Below are 26,952 nucleotides of genomic sequence, written 5' to 3'. Positions count from 1 at the left end.
AACTTTTAACCGGCAGAGCCCACCTGCTGGGCCGCATGTGCCAGGCCGCATATGCCAGGCTGTGCATGCGTGTGCCAGGCTGTGTGTGTGCATGTGCCAGGCTGTGTGTGTGCATGTGCCAGGCTGCGTGTGCATGTGCCAGGCCGCATGTGCCAGGCCGCGTGTGCCGGGCTGTGCATGTGTGTGCCAGGCTGCGTGTGCATGTGCTGGGCTGGGCTGCATGTGCCAGGCTGTGCATGCGTGTGCCAGGCTGCATGTGCCAGGCTGCGTGTGCCAGGCTGTGCGTGTGCATGTGCCAGGCTGTGTGTACCAGGCTGCATGTGCATGTTCCAGGCTGCATGTGCTGGGCTGCATGTGCCAGGCTGTGCATGTGTGTGCCAGGCTGTGCATGTGCATGTGCCAGGCTGCGTGTGCCAGGCTGTGTGTGCCAGGCTGCATGTGCATGTGCCAGGCCGCATGTGCCAGGCTGCATGTGCCGGGCTGTGTGTGCCAGGCTGTGCGTGTGCATGTGCTAGGCTGCGTGTGCTGGGCTGTTCGTGTGCGTGTGCCAGGCTGCTTTGGTGGACGTTCCTGTCCAGCTCCGTGTCCAGCTGGGAAGGGGCGGCACGAACAAGACAGCATTTCTGCCACTTCTCGGGCCACAGGTGAACTTGCTTCCAGGTTCTATTTCTTCCCACAGGTCTTAGAGGCCTTTGTTCTCACACACAAAGGGGAGGCTTTGGGGAGGAAGGGGCAGGGGGTTCAGGCCCATCAACAAGGGCAAACTCAGGGTTGCAACATTTTTCTAATCCTGCAGGGAGCTGGTGCACCGCCCTGTGGGGAGAAGGGAGGCAAATGCCTTTCCCTGAGAGATCAGCTTGGCAGCAGGGCCCGTGCTCACCTTGCACTGTGTTAATGAGGCTTTGCACTGTCTGCTGCACCTTCTCTCTGGAGGAAGGGTGGCTTTGCTTTGCAGGTGCTAACGATCCTGTCCTAACCTGTGCTCCCCCTTCTCCCCACTCCCCTGGAGACCTGGTGTCTCCTCCTTTCAGGCTGGCAGAGCAGGCCGTGCCCTGCCCAGGTCTCAGGGACACACCAGTGGCTCTTGGTCTGGCAAAGTTAGTTGGGGACACTCTTGGGCCAGCTCACAGGAGCCCACCCGCCTCTCTCTCCAGCATCCGGTAAGTGTGGGCGCCACCTTGCTCGTGTAAGTGTGGGGCTGAAAGCCCAGCCCCAGGTCAGTGGTCACAGACGTCCTTGTGCCCTCAGCTTCGAGTGCCAGGCTGTCGTGGTGCAGGTGTGGAGGACGCCGTCTCTGGATGGCAATGCCGGTTACACAGTCACGGCCGTGACCGTGTGGAAACCCTGGGTACACAGAGCCGGCCGTGCCCTTTATACACAGGGTCACGTCCAGTGCTCACCACGGCCCCATGAGGAAGGTGGTTTTGCTACTTTTAGCAGAGAGGAAACTGAGAGCAGAGGACGCTGGATGACCTGCCTGGTGACTCTCGGCTCACGTTTGAATTCAGGTCTCTGGTCCTGAGTCCATGTGTTTCACCAGGAGCCGCAGACACACACGCACGCAAAGGTGAGGCCAGGACTGGCTGATAATTTGTGAGGACCGTGGAAAATGGACACGCAGAGCCCTCGTTCAAAACTGCGGACAGTGAGAACAGGGCCCTGTGGGACTGCGCGGGTCCCATCAGAGGAGCCGGCCGTGGGTGAGGCTGCGTGTGACACACACACACACACACACACAAACAAGCAACAGGATACCGGCGGTGCATCCCTCGGGGCGGCCAAATCCCACCTCCGGTGACTTTGCCACTGGGAAATGCAGTCCGAGGACCCATCCTCCCCCTCTCACTTGGTGACAGAATTGCGATGTCTCCAGGCAGAAACTGCTCAGCTGAAACCTGTCCTTCCCAGGCTCCCGCGTGGGGCGGGTGCTCTGGGGACACATTCTGGCCAATGAGACATGGGCAGGCGGCTGCTGGGGACTTCTGGGAAAGTTCTGCTTTTCTGACCTGGGCACCCCCTTCCTTCTAGAAGTTTCTCTTCATAAGGAGGTGGTCTTGAGAACAAAAGCAGAGGCTGAGCTTGGTGGACAGAAAGCCCAGAAGCCTGGGATGTGGGTAACACTGTAGTCCCCATTCCAGCCCTAAACTGTCTCCTCTGGAGTCCCTGTGCCACTAGGATGATGCACCCCGTGGGCTGGGCTGTGGGTTGGGGTGCACCTGCGTGCACGGCAGTCTCTAACGAATGCAGCAGCCGCTCGAGACAGTTTGAAAATCAAGGAGCAAGCTGAACAGACCACAGCCCTGGCTGCGGAGCAACGGAGCTGGCTGTGCACATCGGTCACTGGCTGCAGACCGGGGTGGGGAGCATAACTCGTAGGCATTCCTGGCTGGCTGGCTGCCTGGGGGAGGCGGCTGCGGTAGCCCAAGAGAAAGTATTGCAAGTGGGGACTTGTGAAGTGAAGTCCACAAAATAGGAGATGCTCACACTGAGCTTCTGGAAAGGGATTCGAGGGGACTGAGTGGGTCACCAGCACCGTCTGCCTCACATCAGGCTGCAGAGACCTTTGAGAGTCAGCATTTCTAAACTGGCACCAGCTTAACTATCGGCAGCCACAGGGGTCTCTGCTTAGCTAACAGCAGGTTGCTGTTTGTCACTTTGTTGCCACTCACATAACAAGTGCAGAATACATCACTTACAGTCCTCGTAGTGAAACATTTTTCCTTTATTGAGGCTGTATTTATATAGAGGCACATTAGTTTAAACTTTTTGACCTCATTTGCATTCTAAAATTATAGCTCCATAATTTCCTTTTCCCCAACGCATTCACTCTTAATTAATCCTAACCACTCTCAAGCTTTTTGGATTTCTATTATCACTATTTAAAGTTCAGAAGACTTTTAATGGACCTAAATCACATATCCAAATTAGTTTCTTTTTCAAAAGTTATAATGACTTGAAATGTTATTTGATTTGGGCCCAAAGTATTACCTGGAAAGTAATTTGATTGTTTTACAATTTAAATCATCTGTGTGGAGTAAAATTCATTAGCCTTATTTACACGTGTGTAAAAATTATGACACACGAACCAATTAACATTTTAGAAAGTGTGAAGATTTTACAGCAGTCCTGGCTGTGCGGCGGCTCCGTCACCCACATCTCTGAGCTCCAGAAACCCGGAGCCGGTGCTGATTTCCAATTTTGGCTGAAGCTCCAGTAATTTAGTGTCTGCCTGGACAGCGTTGTGTGTGGAAACGTGTCTTCCCTCCAGGGACTGAGGGGTGGTGGCCTGCTGAGGCCGGACGTCAGCGTGGTCTTCCCGGGATGCCGGGGAGAGCCGACCCCGGAGGGCCTGGCCTGCAGGTCCTTGCTCGGAGGTTGGAGAGCGTCCACCCTGGGCAGGGAGTCCTTTCTTTCAGAGACCCACCCGGGAGAAGCACACACCTGTTCCCTCTGCACAGCCGTCCTAGGCCCGGTGCTGGAGAGCCTGCCTTAAGTGAGCCGCAGGGAAGGGGCGTGGCAGTTCCTGGCGTGGTTAAAACGTGGCGCCCACAGGCTGGGTGCAATGGGTCTCGCGTGGGCTCTGCTTTGAGTCCAGGCTTCGCCACCCGCTACCTGGGAATCCTCTGGTTCAGGTCCCCTGTCACCTGGACTATTGATGGAGCCCCTCACATGTCCTCTGTCCCCAGGCTGCCACCCCTCCAAGGTTCCTTCACTGTGTTATAGAACCGGGATGGTGATTGTGAAGCCAAGGCCAGTGGGCTCAGCACCTGCTCAACAGACTTCCCGCAGCTCCGCACTGCCGCGTGCAGAGACCCCCCCGGCCCCCCCCACAGCCCCCCTCGCCTGAGATCCCTGCCTGCCCCCCCCCCCCCCCCGCCCTCTGGACACTGCCCTTCCTGGGTCTCCTCGGCCTTTGCCTGTGCTGCTCCTTTGCTCGGACCGTCCTTCGCTCCCTTCCTTCCAAGCCATCTCTGACTCATCATTCCAGTCTCCACGTGGGGGTGGCCTTGGCTTCCTCTACTGACTCAAATCCCCCACTTCCCGGGAACTGCTCTGGAGGAAGGTTCTCCTCTTCCTCGTTCGTGGCCCTGACCACGGGTGCAGTTGCCGTTTGCTCCTGTGACGGCATCACCTGCCCTCCTGGTCTTGGGTTTCCCTTTCGTGAAACGAACGTGGCCGCGTGGGTCAGGTGTCCTCTGAATCCCTCCGCCGACTCAGCCCTCAGTGTCCTCCGTGGCCGCGTGGGTCAGGTGTCCTCTGAATCCCTCCGCCGACTCAGCCCTCAGTGTCCTCTGAGCGCGGCCACGTCCTCAGGAGTCCAGGAAGCTCTGAGCCTTTGGGTCCCCAAACTCCTGCCAGACTGTATGGGTGGCGCCGGGGGCTTTTCACTCACAGCCTTGAGGCTTGCGGGTTTTATTTCTGCTAAGACCTGAGCTCTCTTCTCTTCATTGTCAGTGGCCCCAAGACAGCTCTGTCTGGGCAGGGGAAGGGGCGGCCCCAAACTGCTCCGCGCTGTGCTCCGTACGTGCGAATTCACACCGGCTCGTTGAGAAGGTGCTCAGTGGCCAGCCTTCCAGACCGTCTCATGCCATTAACTCTGCTAATGCCTCCAGGCCCTGTTCCTTTCCCAGTCTGGTTTCCTTCTGTGTGACGGAGCAGAAATTATGTCTCCAAGACCGCACTGGCATTTCCAGGTGTCCATTAGTCCTGAGCACTCGCCTGCCTTCGGCTCCCTGCAGCAGGATCTCGGGCTGGACTGGGGTTTCTCAGCAATAATAATTCAGACTTCTCTGGCCTGTGCAGGGCCTTGGCTTTCGGAGAACTTTTTTCTCTGAGTGATTGGAAAATACCCGCAGTGTGTCTCTCAGCAACCTGGAAACAGTCCCTGACGTCTGTAGGGTTGATTGGTGACCCCCCAAATTTATGTCCACGTCCACCGAGAACCTCAGAATGTGACGTTACTTGGAAAGAGGGTCTCTACGGACATAATTAAGATGAGGCGATATTGGATTGGGGTGGGCCCCAAATCCAGTGGCTGTTAGTTATTCTTGTAAGGCGAGGACAGACAGACACACACGCACGCACACACACACGCACACACACGCACACACGCAGAAGGAGGCCACGCAGGAACAGAGGTTGCAGTCACGCTGCCACAAGCCAGAGCACACCTAGGCCACCAGCAGCGGGAGGAGGCAGGAAGGACCCTTCCCTGGAGCCTGCCGAGGGCGCAGGGCCCTGCTGACACCTGTGGGTTCTGGAATTCTGGCCTCTGGTCCTGAGAGAATGCGTTTGTGTTGTTTTAGGTCCCAGGTTTACGGTGATTTATCGTGGCAGCCCGAGGACACCGCTGCCGTGTGCTCACGCGCCAGCCTCCTGCTGAGGTTCCGTCCCCACAAATCCCCCCGGGGGTTCTGCCGCGGTTCCCCCTCTACGGCGGCCCTTCCTTTCTGCCCTGCGAGGATGAGGACAGGACTCATTTGCCTGTAAGTAGAGGCTTACGACCTTCCCTTACACAATAGACTTACACAGTAGCACTCAGACAGTGACCTACACAATGGGACTTCGCTTTTCTATTATGATAATAAACACAAAAGCAGGATGTCTATGGATTTTTGGAAGCTCAGAGGCCTCTGGGTTCGCTGCTCAGGCTCACGGGGGCTCGGTCAGGCTCGAATCCCCGCCAGGCCCACCTGGGACCCCCGTTTTACGCCTCCTTTCCTGCAGGAACCTGGCCCCCTTTCCTCTAGTCTCACCAATGTGACCCCCACGTCCGGCAGAGGCACCTGTGACCGAAGGCCCCTGAGGCTGGGCCGGTGCCTGGGCAGCGACGGTGAGGTCGTGGCCGAAGCCTTGGCTGTCCCCGCGGGCGCCAGGGCGGAGCGGCCGCTCTCCAGCCAGGCCGACGGGAACACAAGCCCGAGGAGGCGCTGGCGGCAGCAGGACAGAGTGGCTTCTCTGCGCCTCCCGCCCGGGCTGCCCCCGCCCTGCGGATAAGCAATGTTTGTTGTTAAAAAGTAAGAAAGCAGTCGTGACTCAGTGGCTCTGAGGCCGAGTGTGAGGAGAGCAGTGAGCTTCGTGGCTGTGTAGGAGGTGCCGGCTTCCGGGTTCTGCGCCTGAGGCTGGGGTCACAGCAGGGCAGCGATAGGCCGTCACCGAGGCCCTGCTGGCTGCCGTCATCCCCCCGGGGTCTCTAGCCCCAGGTAAGCAGGGCTCCGCTGGTCAGAACAGGCTGACACCCCCCCGGCCGCCCCCAGCAAGGGTAAGTCTTGGGGGCTCGGTCCCAAGGCTCCTGGTCAGCAGCTGCTGCCCTGACTCCCCGCAGCCAGCAGGGCTCTCTTTGGACTGGGACTTCTCCCTCTCTCCCTCTGCCGAGGACACTCCACCACTTGCTCCTGGACCCAAGTGGGGGCTGGCACTGGACCCCTTCTGTGTCATTGCTGTTCTGCTGCGGGTCCCTCTGCCGGGTGACTCAGCCCCGAAGGCCCCGCACAGGTCACAGCAGATGGGGGTGACTGAACCAGCTCGTGCTGCGAGGCTGGGGCTCCCCACACAGCCGGCCGCTGCCCCACGGCCAGCGGGCTGCTGGGCAGTGCCAGTCCTGGTCACTGGTGCAGAGCACTCCTGGGCACCCTGTGGGAGCTCTGGAGAATGGTCAGGGTTGGCCTCCCGGGAGCTGGGCCCTGGGGAAGGTGAGGCGGACACTGTGGCTGCTACCTGGACCCCTCAGCAAAGGAGGATTTATTCCCAGGTTGTCGGGAGGCAGCCAGAAGGTGGTTCTCATTATCGGGGCTGAAGAAAACAGCCTCCGCCAAGCTGGCACACTTTCCCAGAGCAGCCCACACCCAGGGCCTGATGTCCAGCCCTTCATCCCAGCTAGGGACGTTGCCGCGGGGCCACCGCAGCCCTGGAGCGCCTGTGGGGCTGCTGAGGTCTCTGCTGGTCCTGCTCCCGGCCGATGTCTCCCTCGGCCCAATCCTGCTTCCTCCCTCTCTCCACAGACGTGGACCCCGATGGCACCTGCTAATGACATCTTACTTGCGTGTCTGCATTTCGGAGTCCGCCCGGGGGACCCAGTCTGTGGCGGAGCTCCCTGGGCTCACTGCCAGGCTTAGCGCCCGGAGTCGAACCCGAGCTCAGATCAGCCAGCGCCGCTGCATCACTGCAGACAGCCTGGGGCTGGGGACGGGGCAGGGACTGTGTGGACCCCGAGGCTTCCGTTTTGTGTGGCTCTTACGTGGCTCTTCCAGAAACCCCTCACGAAGGTTGACAGGGCAAAGTGCGGCCAGCCGGGATGGCTTCCCAGGTCCCCGCAGGGACCCAGGTGTTCGATTGTAGGGAGAGACAGGCTTGTGCCGTAATGTTCAGCACCGCAGCGTCCCAGCGAAAAGGTGTGGCGGGAGCCAGTCTGCGCCACGCGGAGCCCTGGAGGCCGGGGCTCGCTCTCTCCCGCGGGCTGACCCTGGGCCAGAACCTCGGTCTTACAGTGAGCTGTCCAGCTCCTCCAGAGGGGCAGGCAGAAAACTCTGCACCAAGAGCAGCAGGAGGGGACTCCTGAAGGACCCCAGGAGAAAGGACCGTTTTGTTGGGAGAACTTTGGCCTCAACACTCTGTTGATCACACAGAATTAACTTCTTCCTGCCCGTGCGCTTTCCCTGCCCAAACGCTCCCTCACCAAATAAATAGATAAATGGAAGACGTGATAAAGGCTCAGGAAGAATCCCCGTTCATCTTGCATGATTTGCAAAGCCAGGATAAGCGCCACCGAGGGTCGTCGTCATTTTTATGTGGCCCTGATAAGCCTCTTTGTGCTCCCTTCGCTCAGCAGCCCCCAAGCCCGCAGCCACTCGCTTTTTTGCACAGAGAAGCAACTTTCCCGAACTTGGTTCCTTTATTACCACTGCTCCCGGCTGGCCCTGGGCTTTCCACAACGGTCTTCAGTCCCCCCGTCTCCTGCAGGGTCCTCGCCCTCGGTCTTGTGTCTAGTGGGGCCGATAGGGGACACTGAGCAGGAAACAGAACTTAACTGACTGCGGTTTTCAAAGAAGTTTTATCTTAATAATTCTCTAAACATGAGAGGTCGGAGCCCTTCTGGAACAGGAAAGACGGGCCTTTGTAGCTCGAGCCTGACGGCCCAGTGGGACTGGAAGGCCGGTTCTTGAAAGGCTGAGGTCGCGGTTAAAGCAGCACCTGAATGTGGTGCTGGCCCTGGGGTTCCGCCATTCTCCTTCCGTCTGGGCTTTGTCCTGGGCAGCGGGTCAGGGCGGCTCCCCAGAGAAGCAGGACCAGTAGGAGAGATACAGACACACAGATACATACACAGAGAAAGAGATTTACCCTAAGAAATTCACTCGTGATCTCGGAGGCCAAGAAGTCCAAGGTCGCAGTTAGCAAGCTGGAGACCCAGGAAGGCCCGAGCTGCAGCTCCAGTGTGAGTCCAGAGACCCTGGAACCAGGAGGGCTGAGGGTGTCGGTACCAGTCTGAGTCCGAGTCTAAGTCAGAAAAGGGAAATTTTTCTTAGCCTCCCACTCTGTTCGGGCCTGCGGTGAGCTGGACAGGGCCCATGCCTGCTGCGAAAGTCCGCTGTACTCGGTCTGCAGTGCTCGGGCCTGTGGTGGGCTGGACAGGGCCCATGCCCACTGTGAAAGTCCGCTGTACTCGGTCTGCAGTGCTCGGGACAACCGCACCCAGAAACCCCCCTCGGACCCACCCAGGATAGCAGGTGACCCAATATCTCACCAGCCCCGGCCCAGTCAAGCTGACACGCGAGATTAACCATCACAGAGAGGACGAAGCTAATCACAGGGGAGGTCATTTCAAGAAACCTCCGAAGTCCCTCGGCCAGGTTGGGGCCTGAGAGCGAAGAGCTCCTTCTGCGAGGAAGAGCTGACCTGGGGGCCGTGGACAGCAAGGGGCCTCCGGAAGCTTCAGCATTCGGGTAGCTGGGGGCCATGCGTGGGCGTCACTTCCTACCTGAGCGTCCCTGGCCGGCTAGTGGCCCCCGTCCACAGCCAGGGCGGGTGTCTCGTCCACGCTGGGCACGGATAAGACAGGGCGTCCTCCTGGGTCTTGTGGAGAAGCCGAAGGCAAAGATGCTCCCTTGAGAAAAAGGCGTCCAGTAAGAAGACTCGCGTGGACGGATCCTTTGTTTGCCAACTTGGAATTCTGATCTCCCCTGAGTAGTTAAGACTTGACCAACAGTGGACCCGGTAACACAGAACAGAAACACGACACACGTCTCTCGGGGGATGAGAGGTGTGAGCGCCCAGAGCTGCGTGCAGACTCCGCGCCGTCAGTGAGGACCTGGTCTCCTTCCCCCGCGGACGGAGCTCTGCCAGTTCCAGGGAGGGGCCCACGCTCGCGTCTCTGAGAGGGATCCGTGTGGCAGGAGGAGGGGAGGGTGGGTGTCCGGTGGTGGGCGGGTGTGAAGCAAAGGAGCCTGTCGTCCCACTGAGCCTGGCTTCGCTTAAAGAACTTTCCGGAAGCTCTGCCGTATGACCTCAGCTTCTGTCTCGTGGGCCACCCCTATCTGTAGGGAAGCCAGGACTGGGCACTCCAACACCCTTGATCGGACCACGATTCTGCCGTTAGAATCCAGCCGCCTGCCTGTGCTGTCTGTGTTCTCTGGGGCCACCTGGCCTTCCTTTCCCTTTCCGCCTCCTTTTCTCCTTAGCAAAGTTTGAGCGTGATGTCAGGTCCCGTGTTCTTCCTGCGGCTGGCTCAGAACATGTCTGAGTTTTAGCTACAAGGAACAGAAAACCAACAAACTGCTTCCCGCCAGCAGGGAGACCCGCTGTCTCGGGCTGCCATTCTGTGCGCGGCAGGAGCCGAGTTCTTCCCGGTGTCCCTGCGTCTCTTTACCGCCGACTCGCATTGTCCTTGCTCTGCTCTGCTCTGCTCTCCGTAGCCGTAGCCGGGACCTGACTCCTCTCTCCTGCCCTTCCCAGGCCTCCGCCTCAGCTTCCGGCCGAGCATGGCTGGCCAGGTGTACTGGGGAGGCTGCGGGATGGGAGAGGCCCGGGTGTTTCTCCTGCTTCCTGTCCTTCCGGGCAGCGTCTCTGGCAGCGGCTGGCATCCGCCGTGGCTCCGGCTCCAGCCGGCAGGTCCTCGAGGTCTGTGTCTCGGAGGGCTGACCTTGGCGTGCAGACCCTGCCGCCTCCCTTGGTCCCGTTGGCCCTGGGGAGCGGTGACTTTGTGCTCTTGCTAATGTCTGGATCTACATTCTGTGCAGCCACTCGGCTGCAGCAAACTTCTCTTGCCATCAAAACTTAAAGGGAGCTGTTGTCCTGGGTAGACCTTTCTCCGCACACACACTTTCTCCCCGCGTTTGTAGGAGACACAACCTTTCCTCCCTGCACTTTTGCGATGGAAACCTTTTCTCTAATCTGAGAATAAACGGCAGCGTTTCCTATAAGTGAAGTTTAGGACCCAGCGAGCACTTGCAGGAAGAAACTCTGCAAGGGCGGTGGGTTGCAGAAGCCCAGCCCGCCAGGCGGTCACCCGCGCAGGCGTGTGAGGACAGGCAGCTCTCGGGTGGCCGTGCGTGGCCGTGCCTGCAGCGTCCTCACTGGGACGCTCTCTCCCGCCTGCCCCATCTGCCTGTCAGCAGCGGGGAAGGCTTCTTAGTGTGAGCAGACAAAACGGAAAACAGAAAGTAAAGCGGCAGCCAAGCAGCCGGCGCATCACGGAATCGCAGCCGAGTCATTCCGGGCTCACGTGTGACCTGCCCCCCTCACACGGTCAGCGGAGAGGTGACGTAATGATGAGTTTTCTACATCCGATCGCACACCCGGGACGCCAGTCCAGGTGAGGGCCCCACTCTGCTGTGCCGCTGAGCGGACGCACCCGGCGCTCTCTCCAGCACTGTGCTGCTGCTTTTCCTTCTGGAACATCGCTGCGTGGGAGCTCATTCATCTCTCAACATCGGCCCGAAACTGCCTCACATTAGGCCTCTGGTCTCACTTTCCCTCCCGCTCTGATAGAACAGTGGCTTCTGCGCCAGTCAGAGCTAACCAGGGCCTGCTGCTGGGACGACACCCGAAATTCACAGAGGCTGTGACAGTGAAGTCTTACCTCCCACTTCTCCTTGGGGCTGGGGTGCCACCCGACACCCTCCCCCCGGGTCCACGCTGACGGGTGGCAGCCCTCTGGAGTATCGTGGGGGCAGAGGGAAGCCACAGACCTGTCGTGACCACATTTCGAGGTCATGGAAAGTCACGTGGTGACATCCAACTTCTTGTGACCACTTCTATTTTCCCAAAGTTGTAGCTCTGGCTAAGACTTAATTGACATCTCTGCTTTGCTGTCTTCTGGAAATCTCTAACATAATGTCAACAAAATGGAACTCTTGACTTTTATAGTTCCCTGCCACCTCAGTCGATGATACCACTCTCTACGCAGTTGCTTAAGTCAGAAATCTAGGCATCGTCCTAATCTCTCTTTCCTTTCATTTGCTACATTCGCCCTATCTGCAAGTCTTGTTGATTCTACCTTCAAAAATAGTTTTGGAGCCAGGCGCAGTGGCTCACACCTGTAATCCCAGCACTTTGGGAAGCTGAGGCAGGAGGATCGCTGGAGCCCAGGAGTTTAAGGTTTCAGTGAGTGAGGATAGGCCACTGCACTCCAGCCTGGGCAGCACAGTAAGACCCCATCTCAAAACTAAAAAGTGTTACCCTTATAACAACTGCTCTTCATGGGCAGCCAGTTTACAAATCAGTGAATCAGCAGGAAGGTTCGTGAGACAAGCTGCAGTTGACCGGCTGGTCCATACCTCACTCCTCTGGCCCCACTTCTAGGTTCCCAGCACCGTCTACCACATTGCAGCCGGCATGGGCTGGTTGCCTAGCAACCTGGACTTTCGTGCCTGATGACTCTGAGCATTTGGCTGTCATAACTTTGTCGAGCCGTGTGTGCAACTTACCCATCTGCAGTTATCAACAAATAAGGAATCTTCAGGACTTGCCACTCAAGTAATTCCCCGAGTTCCAGATAAACTCCTCCTGGCTCCCCGTACACAGCCGCAACTCTCCCCTTCACGCCACGCAGGGCCCGTCACCCCACCGGGCTGGTAGCTCTCTTCTTTGCTGACAGGTGTCCCGTGTGAGGATCTGCGAATGGCCAGGCAGCAGACACGGCTGTAGACCTGGGGGGACCCATGCCGAGTCCCCTGACGTCTGACCCTGACCCTGGCTCAGAGGAATCAGCTCTGGTCAGCAGCCAGCGCCAGCAGTTTTCTAGGGTCCTGCCTGGTGACCCCCTCCCCCAGCAGGCCTGTCTGGAGTAGATCTCCAGCCCTCCGCCTCCCCCGTTTGGGGGAGTAGTGGAGTTGGCTGGTACTCACTTGACGGTACCCCACCTGCAGAACAGGGAGGATCAGGCCCTGCCCTCCGGGGACCAACTTCCTGGACTTTTCTAAGCCCCCCTCCCCCAGATGCTGCTGTGCCCTCTGGCCTGACTCCCTGGCAGTGCCGCTTGACCGCTGGCCAGCCCTGCCCAGGGGTGGAGCTGGTTCCCAGCCCTGCCTGCCCTCACCTGCAGGGCTCTGACTGTCCCCACCAAAGGCATTTCCGTTCTCCCCCAGCCCTGGGGCTCAGAGACCCAGTGGGCAGGCGGGTTGGGGGAATGTTTCCAGCCGGCTCTGGGAGTGAGAAAGCAGGATCCTAGGGTCTGTGTAAGGAGGCCTGATTTTGTTCCAGTGTTGCTTAAAGAGCTTCTAGTAATTTCTCCCACCTGCTCCCCCAGGCAGGCGTGAGGGGCTCTCGCTCCCCACAGCCCATGGGCCCTCTGTTTGCAAAGGGGGCCCCGGCAAGGAGAGGTTCTATCTGCTTCCTGAGGCGGAAACCTCTGTCCACAAATCCCAGCCCATCTCTCGCTCGCCACGTCTTCCTTCCAGTTCTTTCTCTCTGCATTGGGCAGAAACAGGAGGGGGAAGAGTGGCTCTGTGCAGTAGAGGGGGGCTGGGGAGCCGAGGCCAGCGTGGGCCGGGAGCGAAAGAGCCCCGTGCGACAGGCCTGGGCACCACAGAGGCCTCAGCTGTGGGTTCCCAGGGAGACCGAGGTCCGGGTACTTTTGATTTAGGAATAATTCAAATGTGGCTTTTCATTACTTTTTAAAAGAAGACTTCTGTTGGATTAGCAAGACATTATTAAACGGGTTGATATAATTAAATTAACACAAGCATCATTTGCAAACCTGGGTTTCAAACGCACGAGTTGCTGATCTTCCCTGGGATGAGAGTCAGGCTTTCTGGCCTCGTCTGTTTGTAAAGGGACAACTCTTCACTCACACGGCTGCCTGGCTGGGTTCCAGGAAAAGGAAGTCCCCGAGTGACACCTGTCCCGTGCGGCCTTCCCAGACCACCCGCTTAAAATCCCACCCTGAGCCCGTCCCCAGCCCTGCACTGAGGGTCTTTGGTTCACTCACGCAGCCCGGATGCCCACATCAGCGCTTAGCACACAGTAGGCACTTGGTACGTGGTCTTGAATGAGTGAGAAACTTGGTAAAAGATACTCTGTCCCCTCATGATGCAGGGGACACATCTCTGTCGCGGGAGAGCAGGGAAGGGAGGGCTGAGCCCCAGATCCCCAGCTGCCGCCGTCGGCTTCTCACTGAGGCCTCTTTCCATCTGCAGATTCAGTTTAGATTAACGCGGAGAGTCATGGGCTGCCTTCTGCAGGCGGAACGAACACTGCTGACGTCAACGTGAGATACGGGTGAGTGTGTGTGTTTGTGAGTGTGTGTGTGTTTGTGTGTCTGTGAGTGTGTGCATCTGTGAGTGTGTGTGTTTTGTGTGTCTGTGTGTGTGTTTGTGAGTGTGTGTGTTTGTGAGTGTGTGTGTTTGTGTGTCTGAGTCTGTGTGTGTGTTTGTGAGTGTGTGTGTTTGTGTGTGTGTCTGTGAGTGTGTGTTTTGTGTGTCTGAGTCTGTGTGTTTGAGTGTGTGTGTTTGTGAGTGTGTTTGTGAGTGAGTGTGTGTGTTGGGGGCACATCTCTCCACACAGTGGAAGGGAGGAAACCCATGAGCTCCCTGGGATGATTCTGGAATCCTGGGGGCTGACTGCCCTGCGCTAATACCCACCGCCTGTTGTGCTCGTCATAATGGGGGTTCCAGGGGATGTTGGGGGGCTGGCCGCACAGCCTGGGCAGTGGGGACAGAGGAACACGCTGTCTGTAAGGGCCGGTGACTCGGGTGGGGCCTCCCAGGGGACAGGCGTAGGGCAGCTGAGTCCTGGGTCAAAGGGCGTCAAAGGGGGCAGAGAGACTGCGAGATCCCCAACCCCCGGAAGCCACAGCGCCGTCCCCTGCCCGCCAGGCCAGAGGCACATGTCTGTGAGTGGCACCTCCCTTTGTGGGGTGCCCCTGAACCCCAAGAGGCCTTGGTCTCTAGATAGCAGGTGAGCAAGGACTTCAGCCTCAGTCTCCCTGGGCTCCTTAGGGACGTTGCCAGGGGCCGAGGTCTTGGTCTGTCGTATGACACTGTGAAGTTGTTTCTGCCTCTCCCCCCAGAGGGGCGTGAATCGAGGTGGAACACGTCCTGTACGGTGCTGGCCGTCCTTCCTCAAAGCCTCCAAGACCGTTTCCATTTTGACCCGTGTGACTTTGAAATGCAGTCGGTTTTCACCTCTGTCCTGTAATCTTCCCAGATTCAATTTAGCGCAGAGGCAGCGGAGGGGCCAGTGCAGCCGTCATCCCACCGGCCCTCCAGTCCGGGCGCGTTGGCAGTGGGGAGGGTCCCCCAGAGTGTGTGGGGCAGGGGCTCTTGGGGGCATCGCAACCCAGAGCTCACCCTTCCTCCTGAGTGTCCCCTGTGTGTTCTCGTCACTGGTACCTGTTCTTTACAGCCAGCCCGACTCCCACTCTGGGCTGAGGTTCCTCCCAGGATGGGATCTCTGGGTCCAGCAGCCCCTGTCCCCCCCGCTACTGCTCTGCTGTCTGCCTGCCCCCCGCAAACCCGTGCAGGGGGGAAATCGCAGCTGCCTTGGCCCTCTCCACGCCCCCCGGTCCTGCCACCACCTAGAGTCCTTCTGAGCTCATCTTCTCCTCAGCCCCCTGCCTTGTGCTCCCCCTGCCTCCCTGCCAGCTGTGCGGGGGGTGTGGGCACGTGGAACGGACTTGGGCGCCTAGAGCGTGCCCGAGGAGACCCTAACGTGTGGTCACTAAGAGCGAAGCCCCAGGCACGGGCTGTGTGTCTCCCAGCTCCCCCCTTACAAGCTGTGCCACCTCACTCTCTGGCCTTCCTTTCTCGCCCGTCAGATAGGAAGCTGACGAGGGTCTCTCACGCACCCTGGCAGCTCCCTCTCCCGCCCACCCACTGAGCTGCCCACAGCCTGGCCCGAGTCATCTCGGAGCAACCTTCTTGCCCAGGCTGAGAACGAAGCCTGAGACCCCCCACCACGAGTTCTTGCATGGCACACGAGTGACGTGAGCATGCACTGCTGTCTTGTCCCCATCAGGCTGGACACGGCCAGTGGAGGGAAGGCCCAGAGTCCTAACAGGAGCCTCGCTGGCCCTGCTCTTTGATTTTGAGGCCTCACCTTCTCAACAGGATATAAAAGAGCTGAACTTGACATTCACAGACCCAAAACTACAGATATTTATAGCCAAAGTTTTTAACTCCCATAGAACATTCTCTCTCTATTCCAGTTTGCAGCTTGGAGCATGGAGGCCCCAGTGTGGCCCGGGGGGCCGGGGCTGTCCCCATCCCGAGGGCTCTGGTGTCACACAGTCAGGGCTTCGGCCTTCTAGGCCTTGAGACTCACGACAGATTGGTGGCCCTGGCCGGTCTGAAGCAGGTGCGATGACTGATGATCTACTCCTGACGGAACAAGGCCGCGCTTCTCCTCTCCCGGCGCATCCCTGGCCGTGGAAGGCTGGGGCCCCAGCAACCACCCTGCTCTGAGGTTCCCGCCTGCGCAGTCGTCACCGGCGTGAATGTATCACTCAGAAAACACGTGCGGGGTTGTCACGACACAGACACCAGGAAGGCATTGTTCCCATTGTCAGGCTGCTTGGTGGTTTCTTAATTTTAATAAAAGAACTGAGTTTTAGACTCGAAGGAGCAATTAACAAAGGGGGCCACGTACACACGGTGGTGGTGAAGTTCCTGGTGGGTCTGAGGGCTCGGCCCTCCCTCTCCTGCTCTCCACGAACAGAGACGTGCGCTCACCACTGGCCGCACACACAGCACTCCCACTCGAGGCTGTGCGGTGAAACAGCTGCACCCCCAAAATAGAAAGATAAACAAATATCCGTTTCATGAGCCAGGACGCTCTCAGATGTCTATGACAGAAACCCAACTCTGATTTAAGAAAGCAAAAGAACTAGTGGGGTGGGGGGTGGAAAGTGGACTGGCTTCAAGAACTCCAAAGATCCGGAAGGCGGGTGTCCCCTCAGGCAAGGCTGAATCCGGGGGCTCAAACGGAGTCCTCAGGACCCCCAGCTTCCCTTCCCTCGCCCAGCGTGGTGCTGTGCTCTCCCGTGCTGGCCGCGTGCTCGGGCGCCCCCAGCCCCACCCGCCGGCACGCTCTGCCGCACGGGAGAAACTTCCCCAGGCAAAGCGCCCTCTGAGCGTCCACTCAGCCTGGTTTCTCTTCCTGACCCTGCTCCGCCCTTAGTGTTCCTGTTTGTCATCTGTCCCCCTCTGGCTAGAGCAGGGAATCTTGCTGGGTTCATGGCTTTGTAACCAGAGCCTGGAACAGCGCCTGGCAGCAAAGGCTCTCAAAGCCCTGCCGAGTCAATAAATGAGCTGTGGGAAGTCTGTGTAGTGTCTTCACCTTCCGGATGGGGAGCTTGAGACTCAGAGAGGACGAGGACGTTTTCTGACGTCACTCAGCTCCCCAGCGGCAGAGCCGAGGTCTGAACCGGGTCAGTGGACCCCCTGGTGACGAGCCCTGCGGGGTGGAGGTCTGGCACGTGTTGCCCCCACGAGTGGGGCTGGGGGGCCCTGGATGCGAGGGGGAGGAGGGCAGAGGGGAGAGCAAGCAGGGTCGGGAGACAGTCCCGCTGTCTGGCAGCCCTGGCGAGCGAGGGCGGAGGGCGCAAGGCGGTGCCCGGGCTCCCCTCACAGCTGCACTGGACTACGAGTTGGGGAAAGGGGGAAAAAGAACCTAGTAAAGGAGCATCAGAGTCATCGGCAAAATCTAACCACTGCACAGTCATGTTCCGCGGTCCTGCCTGAGTATTCACAAGGCACCGGCCCATGTTCTGTTCACCTCGTTGGGCGGCGGCAGTGGGCACCCTGCCCCCAGCCCAGCCTCTCTGCAGCCCACAGGGTCGGGGTGGGGACCCCAACGGGCCGTGGCTGAATCCCAGCCCCGCCACTCGCTGACTCGGTGTCTGCGGGCGAGTCCCTTGTCCTGTGTGTGCTTCGGGCTCTTCCTCTGCAGGGCGGTTGCAGAACAAATGAGAGAACGTGGAGTTCCCGGCACAGAGCGACCTGTCCACAGCGGTCCCCACGGATGCTGCTCCTGGGAGCTGCTGCAGGCACGGGTGAGGGGTGCATCTGGGGACACGTCAGATACCAAGGCCCCCGCTGGTCCCTGCTGCTGGAGGTGGGGCGCAGGTGACGGAACACGTCCCCGGAGTTCGCTGGCTCTGCCTCCCTGCCACAGCGTAGCCACAGAGCAGGCAACCTTGTCATGTAGCCATCACACACCCTAGGATGGGGCTGCCCAGGGCTTCAGCTCCTCAGAAACCTCTCTTCAGTATTGGCGTCTGCAGCGCGTTTCCGACGGGAAGAGCCAGGCTCCTCAAGAGCATTATCGAGGCTTTTATGGACTGTTGCTTAAGGTAGAACGTGGAGTAATTATTTTCTTATGACTGTTTGTAGATATAATTGCGTCCTCATGACTCAGGAATTTATGTTCAGAAAGTAATTACTATTGGATTAACGGCATTGGCAATCCTTTAATTCTGCTATCAACACTGTTTATATTTAAGCTGAGCTGCTTCCTTGCCAATCTGATGTGTCTGTTACAATAAGTGTTTCAACTCAATTAGTGTCTCAGTAACAATCAAATTATCTTTAATATGATGTAATTACTTTTTTTTATTAGGCTAAAGTGGGAATCCTGAACTGGGAATGTCTGTCGTAGCTTTGAGAAGTGATTAAAACAAACCCGCAGGCCTTTCTAAGATCAGAGTATATTGTCCAAAAGTCCCATTTAAAGCCTAGATTGTCCACTCAGGACCTAAAAACATGTCACTTGTGCTAAATGCACATCCTGCAAGAATGTGACCTTCCCTGACCTTGTGCCACCCTGCCACGCGAGCCTCGCTCTGCAGCCTCCGCCCTTGTGTGTGTGGCCGGGTCCCTGTGTCCCTGGTGCTGCTTGGCTCTGTGGCTTCCCCACGCCGGGTATGTGTGGACCTCCCTGGAGACGGCACGTGGGTCTTGCCACCCCAGAAGGAGTTAGCAGTGGCTGAGCCCCCGCTGTGAAAGCCACCGTTACGGGTTGAATCGTTTGCCCTCCTTAAACTCAGGCTGGAGTCGTAGGGGCTGAAAAACTCCAGCTCCATCCTCTTAGAATTGAACTGCTACCCCACAGAGTAGCAGGAGAAAAGCGAAATACAGGTTATGTGGGCGTAGGAGCCCTCAGAGAAATGCAAACCCAAAGAAGCAGTTAGAGCCATTACTGTACATGGAACCGGACAAAGAACAGCGAGTCTCGAAGCAGCAGCTACATCACGAGGGGAGGCCTCTCGGGTAAGAATCATTCTAGCACGGGCTGCAAAGGATTCTCTCGGTTTCAGCTTTTCTTCCTGGAAGATAAAAATGTGACCTTCTAGTGTGGAGAGGGCATCGTTTACAGGGGGATTTCACCGTAAGGTGCAGCAGGAAGGTCAAAGTGATCTTTTCTCACCTCTGGTTCTTCATGTCTGTGACTCAGCGTCAGTGCGCAGGAACAGCACACGTCAACCCTTCAAAGCGCTAACCCCCGACACCTCGGGACGTGGCCTTGTCTGGAGATGGGGTCTTTACAGAGGTTAGAGTTAAGTTCTAATGGGATCGGGAGGGTGGCCTGAGCCAGTACGACTGTTGTCCCTGCAAGAAGGGAGACCTGGGCGCAGACCAGGACAGATGGGGAACATGAGGATTCGGGGGGAAGCGCCCGTCAGCCTGGAGGGGCCTGGAACTGATGCTTGCCCCACGGTCCTCAGGAGGCGCCAACCCCGCGAACACCCTGAGCTCGGCTTCGGGTCTCCAGAGCCGAGAGAAGACAAATTTCCGTAGTCTGAGCCCCCGGTTTGCGGTTCTTTGTTACAGCAGCGCCAGCAAACTGACAGGGACGCGACCGTGGTTGCAGAACACGGAGCTGGAGTCAGAGTGCCCGAGTCCGAGTGCCGGTGCCGCTGCCGACGCGTGGCGCGAATTGAATCATGTGCCTGTTTTCTCGTCCCTGCAGCAGGAATTAGGGCAGCGTCTGCCTTAGAGGGTCCCTGTGGTTCACAGCGGCTGCGATGACATGGTGGCCGGGACGTAGGAAATGTTTGACACGCGTCAGTCTTTACCCTGCGCCGAGCATCGTGCTAAACACTTCGCATACTCAGTCCTCACCGCAGCCTGTGAAGGCGAAGAGGAAACTGAGTCAGAGAGGAGTTAAGCAAGGGGTGAAGCTGGGACTTGGCCTGAGACCTGGACGCCAAGATTCGCTCAGAACTGCCGGGTAGATTGCCACACGCTGGCCTGGGGACACAAGGTTCGGCTTTTTAACTTTTAGTTTATATGACACAGGAATTCAGTCTCATAAAGAAATTAAACACAGATTAAGAATTCAAATCCAGATAGAGAAAAAAAAAAAAAAATCCCCCTTCAGTAAGTGACTAGTTTTTTTCCTGCTTAGATTTTTTTAAATTATGGTAAAAAGCATAACACAAAATTTGCCCTCCCGACCATTTATAAGTGCACAGTTGTCCGACGGGTACCGAGTTGCAGTTTTACAAAAGAGAAAAGTTCCAGAGACCTGCGTGGCTTTTAATGTCGATGTGTTTAAGAGCTTCATACTTTCTCGGCGAGATGACGCCCAGGACTGTCTGTGGGACGGTGGAGTCCTTGGGCTGAGACCCAGGATGGGGCGAACGCCGTGTGTCTTCATCGTATCTTAGACCCTGAAGCCTCAGGACTTGAGCGTTCTAGTCACCTCAGGCCCTTGCCAGCCTCTCGCCCGCAGTTCTGCCTGTCTTTGGTAGCACTCGGGGCTGGGAGTGAGGACAGCTGGGTTTGAAACTGAGCCCAGGCGCTACGCAGCGTGTGACCCGAGCTGAACCCACTCTCTGTGCTGCGTCAGCCTCCAGTGGTTAATCTGATAACCACAGTTTTGCACCATCTTTTGCAAATTCTTGTTTTTTTTATTTGCTTCAAGCAAATAAAATATCTCACAAGGAGACTGCGTCGGGGATTCTGATCTCTCTTCCCGAGTCCTCCACATGGGACACGCAGTAGACCCCCCCAGAAGGACATGCCTTTTAATTTTTTTCTCCTGCACTGTCCAGTGTGGCCATACGTGGCTATTCAAAGTAAAATGTAAATTAATAGCCAGGAGCCAAACCCAGGCTATTCCTCCCACACCTGAGGACCAGAAGAATCTCTGCTGTTTCTGCCATTTAAAGGGGACACCTCAGGGCATGAGGAATCTTTTGGGTTTCGTGGAATTGTGTGGTATGTTGATCATGGCAGTGGTTTCAAGGAGGTATACGTCTGTCAAAATCATTGAGTTGTATCCTCCTAGTGAATGCAGTTAGTTATGCAAATCGCACTTCAAAGAGTTGATTCAAAAATGAAATACCCCTCCCTCTCTCCCTGCCAAAAAAGAGAGAAAATCCTTTATTTGAAGCCCAAACTGACTGAGAGCAAGCAGTTGCCACTAGAACTAAACTAGCAAATTCTCGGTTGGGAGGCATGACCAGCAGCAGTTGGAAAGCCCCAGGACCGCAAGGCGATGTTCCCTGCGCCTTGGTGGCCTTGACGCGAAGGGAGCCAGTGGCAGCCCTTCTCCACCGCCAGGCACCTGTGGCTCAGAGGGAGCCACATGGGGACCAGGACGGGGACCAGGATGGGGCTCTTCTCCAGTGGGGGCTTCGCTGAGCAGGGGGGAAGCAGAGAGGGGCTGGCACAGTGTGTGGGGGGCGGCCTGGATGGGAAGCACAGGCCAAGGTGCGAGAAGCTCCACGGAGCAGGCAAAGGGGAGCGGAGACGTGAGCTGTGTTTTCAAAGCCTGAGAGAGGGAGGGGGCAGAGAATTCCTTGCGGGTGAGACAGAGGATAGCACTGGAAATAGGGAAACTGCCCATGGTGAGACCAAGTGTGTGTGTGCGGGTGTGTGAGTCAGGGGTACGTGTGTGAGTCCGCTGGGTATATGTGAGCATGTATATGTCTATACGTGTGCGTGTGTATGGGTGAGTGTGTTAGGGGTGTGTGTGTGAGTCCAGGGGGTATATGTGTGTATGTATATATGTGTGTATACGTGTGTGTATACGTGTGTGTGTTAGGGGTGTGTGTGAGTCCACTGGGTGTGTGTGCATATGTATGTCTATACGTGTGTGTGTGCATGTGTGTGTTAGGGGTGTGTGTGTGAGTCTGGAGGGTATATGTGTGTATGTATAAGTCTATACATGTGTGTGTATGGGTGAGTGTGTTAGGGGTGTGTGTGTGAGTCCGGTGGGTGTATGTGTATATGTATATGTCTATACCTGTGTGTGTGTGCGTGTGTGTGTTAGGGGTGTGCGTGAGTCTGGTGAGTATATGTGTGTATGTATACATCTATGTGTGTGTGTGTGTGTGTTAGGGGTGTGTGTGTGAGTCTGGAGGGTATATGTGTATATGTATATGTCTATACGTGTGTGTGCATGTGTGTGTTAGGGGTGTGTGTGAGTCGAGTGGGTATATGTGTGTGTGTATACGTCTATGCGTGTGTGTGTGTGTGTGTGTGTGTGTTAGGGGTGTGTGTGAGTCCGGTGGGTATATGTGTGTATGTATATGTCTATATGTGTGTGTGTGAGTCCGGTGGGTATATGTGTATATGTATATGTCTATACGTGTGTGTGCGCGCGCGTGTGTGTTAGGGGTGTGTGTGTGAGTCCGGTGGGTATATGTGTGTATGTATATGTCTATACGTGTGTGTTTGTGTGTGTGTGTGCTAGAAGTGTGTGTGTGAGTCCAGTGGGTACATGTGTGTATGTATATGCCTATACCTGTGTGTGTGTGTGTGTGTGTGTGTGTGAGTCCGGTGGGTATATGTGTATATGTATATGTCTATACGTGTGTGTGCACGCGTGTGTGTGTTATGGGTGTGTGTGTGTCCGGTGGGTGTATGTGTGCATGTATATGTCTATACATGTGTGTGTGTTAGGGGTATGTGTGAGTCTGGTGGGTATATGTGTGCATGTATATGTCTATACGTGTGTGTGAGTCTGGTGGGTATATGTGTGTATGTATATGTCTATACATGTGTGTGTTAGGGGTGTGTGTGTGAGTTTGGTGGGTATATGTGTGCATGTATATGTCTATACGTGTGTGTGTGTGTGTGTGTGTGTGTGAGTCCGGTGGGTATGTGTGTGTACGTATATGTCTATACATGTGTGTGTGTGTATTAGGGGAGTGTGTATGAGTCCGGTGGGTATATGTGTGTATATATATGTCTATACGTGTGGGTGTGTGTTAGGGGAGTGTGTGAGTCCGGTGGGTATATGTGTGTGTGCATATGTCTATACGTGTGTGTGTGTGTGTGTGCATGCGCGTGCGTGTGAGCATATAAGGACAGAGCGACAGGAGAATAACGTTACTCAGGAAACAGAAACATTCTGCAGGGCGAGTCCCACTGGTTTTCCACACGTGTGGATCGGTCACCCAGAGCCCGCTGACGTGTTCAGGAAGACGCTGCGGTAATTGCCATCGTGGCCACATTCGTGAGGCATTTAGTGCCGGCCCTAAGTGCCGGGCAAACTGCAAGGGTTTTAATCCACAGCACAGGCTGCCAGGCAGGTGTCAGTATCTTGTTTTGTGACCAGGAAAATGGGTTCCAGCAGAGAAGCCCGTGGCCCGAGGCCCCATGTGCAGAAAGTGGCACAGCCCGATGTCTGACGCTGGCCCTCGGACCCGAGCTCGAGGCCCGGCTGCGCTGAGCGGCTGCGGGAGCCCAGGGCAGCGCAGTCCACGCCCGGCGCCCTCCTTCCCCACCTGTCGGAATCCTCTGTGGTCCTCAACATTTAATGTGCATGAAAATCACTGGGAGCTCGTTGAATGGCAATTCCTGGCCCCTTCCTTAGCAGCTTCTGACTTGCAGGGCCAGGCTCAGGGTCAACACTGTAAGGAGGGTCCTTGGCGACTCTGCCGAGCGGGTCTGTGGAGAACGGCACCCTGGAGTTTCTGCGGCGTCTGGTGCCCGCCTGGCTTTTACCCAAAGGCTGTGCGGGGGTCCCTCTGGCTGCCGTGTACAGAACAGACCCTTGGCCACAACTCGGCAAGCAGAAAGGCCACTGCAGTCACCGGTTGAGGCAGGGCTGGGCTGAGATTGCAACCGTGGATGTGGGTGGATGGGACAGACACCTTGCAGGTGACGCTGACAGTTGTTAAGGGACAGAGATGAGACTGAAGCCACTCGGACCCCAGGTGTGAGCCTGGTCGCTGGAAGGAGAGGGAGGCACTGGGACAGGATGTGCCTGGAGGGAGCAGTTTAGAGGGTGGCGCAGAATAAGCTGTTGGTTCTGGACGTGTCGAGAGAGAGTGTGAAGAAGACAGGCAGGACCCTGAATCCAGGGAAGGTGGGTGCCTCACTGGGCAGGTGGGAATGTCAGGCTGGTGGCGGGCACCCCCCCCCAATGGAAAAAGAATTAGCCCACGAGATCCGCCAAGGACGATGCCTGCAGGGCCCAGCGAGGTTAAAGGACAACCACACCCGGATGGTTACCCTGATAGGAGTCTCGGTTCCTGGAGTCCATGCATACCACTGGCCCCTCCTATTTCTCAATACCCGCCCTAAAACTGCAAGGGACAATTCCTTGCTCTCCCCACCATAAATCTTCCCGACAAAGACACCCCCACCCCCAGCCCTAAAAACATATATAAACCCACTCAGACTTCTGGGTGGTGCGACTTTTTCAGGTCTCTCTCTCTCACCTGGGCCCCAAAAATCTCACCCGTCCCCACTCTCGGGACCCGTTACCCTCACTCGGGAGCGCTCCAATAAAGCCTCTTTACTTACCCCTTTCAACTCTGTTTGTCTTTCTTTCTCTGGCGCCGGCCACTCCAAAAAACCTTACAGAACATACATGTCATACATGAGAATTAACAAGTATGAGGTTCAGAACACATGTAGGTGTTACATCGTATGTATTTTATGAAAATTCTGCCTTGAGCATTGAGAGAAGATTCCCGTGCGAGTCATGGCGGCCGGCGTCCCTGTGCACAGCTCTGTGAGTGAGCTGGCAGATGGGGACTTGCCCTTGGGGATCTCTCTTCCGGGTCTTGACTTGACTAAACTAGAATCTTCCATGACATTTTCCAGGCCATGGGGATCTCCAGACTGTTAAGATGTTGCCTTTTTATGCAACCTGTCCCCCAAAAGCAAGACAACACTTTCCCTGGGTGCCCATGGGAAAGCAGTGGCTGCCCTGAGGCTGGAAGAGCCAACCGGGGTCCGGGCCCCACAGGCAGGGGGAGGTGGGTCTCCTCGCAGCACCTGCCTCGGAGGAGCTCCGCGTGTGAGTGTCACCTCGAGTGCTTGCGGTGGCATCTACCTGTGCTAGATGTGACCTGCTAAACGTTTTTCCTTTCTGTTTCTCGTGGGTAAGGGCGTGAGAGCTCGCTGCAAACCTTGGCACCACAGACACCTGCACGAACTTTCCAAGGGGCACTCAGCTTCGCAGGGTGAGTCCCTTTTCCTTTGGGTACCGCTGGTCTTTGACCTGTGGAATGTCAGCAGTTGGGGTGAGAGAGCCATGGGGCCAGCGCCGGCAAGAGGCCTTTCCCAGGGCCCAGGGAGAGCCGCTAAGAGAAACTCCCACCTCTGGTTCCTTCTCAGCCAAATTCACAATCATTTTCCCTATTTGACATTTTTAACTGGCGATTCCGACTAAACATAGTGGCCCAGTTACAGGCAGTAACTGGGAAACCCAACCGGGCTCTGGTAGCTGCATTGCTTTGGCCTCACCCTGCAGGCGTCATTAACACACATGTCACTCTCCAGCTGCCTCTGCAGCGTCAGGATGACTGAAAACAAAAGGAGATAGCGCTGAGCCTGGCAGGCTTTATCACAGCATCCCAACGCTCCTTCAGCCTGGCCCTTAATTGCCAGATTATCAGCATCTCTGAAGCCCAAGCCTAGGAGCCCTCATCAGCAGCGGACAGCTGCTGCCCAAGCGGGTCAGGGGTGTGGAGGTCCCCCCATGTGGCATGGGGCCCGGCTGAGACGCGGGCACAGGGACGGGCAGTGTGCCGAGGTCTGGGCATCCCTCCTGCTTGGTGAGTCGGTGGGCACCAGAGCTGAGCCTGCGCTGTTCATTCAAGACCAGAAGTTCCCATCAGGGGCCCAGACCCCCGTGTGCGAGGAATTCCCCGGGGAGGCAGCACCAGGGTCTCCCCACCGGCCGTCTTCCCTGAGAACCACGAGCAATGTCTGGTTGCGTCTCAGCCCTCCCAGCCCAGCCCTCCTGAGGGGAGGGCTGCCGTGCTGCGCTTCCCTCCCCAGGGCCCAGCACAGGTCTCGGGTCCAAACCACACGCTGCAGCTCATTGCAGTGTTTTTCATCCTAAAGGAGAAGGCGCTGCCCCCTCCTGCCCTTTTGAGACCCCCCACACCTAGCTTAAGGGGCGGGGCTGGAGGAAAGAGACCCATTTGCCCTCACAGTTTGAAACCTCGGGGATTCTCTTTCTCAAGTCCCTTGGGTGAGTGGAACATTTATTTAGCCAACATGTGCTTCTAGAAAAGTGCATTTTCCACAGAGACTTTCATTCCTAGTCTTGACTGTCTGGGAAAACCTTTCCTCCTTTTTCACCAGTTACGCAGAAACAAAAATGTGCTTCAGCGGGGAATAAAGAATTTGCCTGGAGGCCAAAACTCTAGAGGAAATCTGTCCAAATGTTAATCTGCATTTCTGAGCCTTTAGCTGGAGAGAAGTTCTGACTCAGTGTTCCCGCACCGGCTTTCACGAAACCCCACCCAAGTCATCGCTGAGTCAGTCACCCAAGAAGTGTGTCCTACGGGGAGTGAATCTCCTAATTCTGGGAGCCACCCGTGGGCTGGGGAGGCAGGATGAGGAGGGGGGGAGGGAGTCGTTGGATTAGACTCTGCTCTTTCACCCACTAGATAAAGGCTTTTCCTTATTCTGAGGCTGATCTTCCGTATCTGTAAAATGGGCACGCCTTGTTTTCTTAACGTAAAGACTAGAGCCTGGCAGCTCCCAGCTTCTCGCCCACCGTGCGGCGGGCTGTCCTTCCCCAGGGTCCCGAGCGTCCAGGGGACGGTCTCAGCGTGGAGTTTCCTCCAGACACCCGGACACGGCCAGGGCTCCGTGAGGTCCTCACGCTGGTGTTAAGCAGATTCCAAGGCTGGTTCCTCCCAGGTCTGCTCCTAACCCCCTGCTCTCCACAAGCCCTTTATACTAAGGGATGTGCGTAAAGAGCAGTTCCCGAGGCCCTGGGCCCAGGCCCCATTCCAAGGACCAGTTAGCCGAGCCCTTGAATCAGCCGCCCCCCACCCCACCTCACTCGCTCCACCTTCACCCACCCAACCCCCACCCCCACCTGCACCTCCACCTCCACCTTCACCTCCACCCACCCAACCCCCCACCCCCCACTTCTACCTCCACCTCCACCTTCACCCACCCAACCCCCACCCCCCACCATCACCTCAACCTCCACCTTCACCCACCCAACCCCCACCCCCCACCATCACCTCAACCTCCACCTTCACCCACCCAACCCCCCACCCCCCACCATCACCTCAACCTCCACCTTCACCCA

Source organism: Eulemur rufifrons, chromosome 24 (genome assembly GCF_041146395.1).
Source record: "Eulemur rufifrons isolate Redbay chromosome 24, OSU_ERuf_1, whole genome shotgun sequence".
Classification (NCBI taxonomy): Eukaryota; Metazoa; Chordata; class Mammalia; order Primates; family Lemuridae; genus Eulemur; species Eulemur rufifrons.
The sequence above is the reverse complement of the archived record's forward strand: the minus strand, read 5'-3'. Positions refer to the sequence as shown.